Source organism: Setaria italica, chromosome II (genome assembly GCF_000263155.2).
Source record: "Setaria italica strain Yugu1 chromosome II, Setaria_italica_v2.0, whole genome shotgun sequence".
NCBI classification, from domain to species: domain Eukaryota; kingdom Viridiplantae; phylum Streptophyta; class Magnoliopsida; order Poales; family Poaceae; genus Setaria; species Setaria italica.
The window spans coordinates 38,519,329-38,520,941 of record NC_028451.1 but is presented as its reverse complement, the minus strand read 5'-3'; positions in this window follow the sequence as shown (position 1 = coordinate 38,520,941).

Sequence of the window (1,613 nt, the reverse complement as noted above, 5' to 3'; positions counted from 1 at the left end):
TATTACACATTGGTTGCAAATCAGAGTTTACAGGATTCAAAAGCAGCGGAACGATCAACCGAATAGCGGAAGCTAACGTCGAGTCGGATGTCCCTAAAGAGGTCGATCAGGACATCAATGATCCCTCTTCTCACCGTCCGAGGAGGGATCCCACTCGACCGTCCACCCAGGAGGAAGCTGGGGCAGCCAAGTGCCAACAGCAGCACACTCAGAAGCTTCAACTTCACCTGAAAAGAGATGCCACAACAAGACTGAGCTTCTAAGCTCGACAAGACTTAACCGACCGGTAGAAAAACTACTCCACCACTTCTAGACATGCAAAGCTCTTTGGCTGAGGGGTTTGTTTTGCCAAGAGCAACTATAGTAGGTCCTTACTTTCAATATTTTAGCTCCGGTTCTAAGTTCATCAACCAGCCTATTTTTGCGACTTATGCTAAGCAAACACAGTTCCAAACAATGTGTGTGTGTGTGTAACTCAAACATCAAGTTCATATAATCATCCTGTTCCATCTTTACTCAGTGTAGCAGCGATCAAGCAGTCTCAAACTGTGAGAGGCAGACGAATCGATTCGAATTTATTAACCATGCATGGCGAATCTAATCTCACGACATCCGCGCACCACCGAGGGTCGCTTCCTGTATCAGCCGTCCCCATCAATCCCCTGACCCGTGTCGGGCCCACTTCTCTTGGTGCAATATTCCGCAGACCCAGCCTCTGCCGTTCTGTGACCACACTTGCCACCACATGCGGCCGCAGGGGAAACTCTGTTCCAGAGACAGTGGATCGAACTGCTCACGTCCAGGTTCAATCAGGTACTAGGCTTCCCCATCCCATACTAGGTATGAGATTAGTACTTTCAAACACTTGATCACGAACACCACCACTGTCAGACCTTAAACAAATTCAAGTAGACAGACAGGACGATCCACCGACCACCAAAAGAGTTCACCAGGCCCTGCCCCGTCCACCGTCCTCATAGTTGTAACCAGAAGGAGAACAACCAACTCCTATAACTCGCGAGTGACAGGAAATCACTCGACTTTTACCGAGTCCTATTAAGCGTTGCAACTACTCGGACTTATCAGACTAGTGGTCAGATAAAGGGAACTAAGTTATGCATCTATGGCTTCAAATAACTCCTATAACGTAAATGCGCATACATACGAGAGAAGGCATGTGCAAGTTTAGAAAGTTGGGGTCATGCTCCGGGGCTTGCCTTCGAGTGGGACGGAAGCAAACTGGTCCTCTGCGGCTTCTGCTTCAGCTCCTGCGGTCGGCAGCTCAGCTACTGCTCCGTCTTCTGGCACCGGATGCAGCTCGTAGGTGTCGTCGGCGAGATTTAGTTCTACACGGAATGCAAATGCAGGGGTTAAACATTTAGACGGTTATTTCAACAACACTTGCACGCTTTAGCTTAGAAACTTGCAGCAAAGCTACAAGAAAAGGTGTGGAAGTCCAAGCTTCAGACGATAGAGAACAAGACGAAAGGGTCGGGTTGGGAGAAACTTATGATCTGACTCTCAGACCTAAGGAATAACTGTACCGGGGTCCTCAGACTTATCACAGAGAAGTCCTCGAAATTTTACACAGATACCCTCGGGTCCAAGAAAAA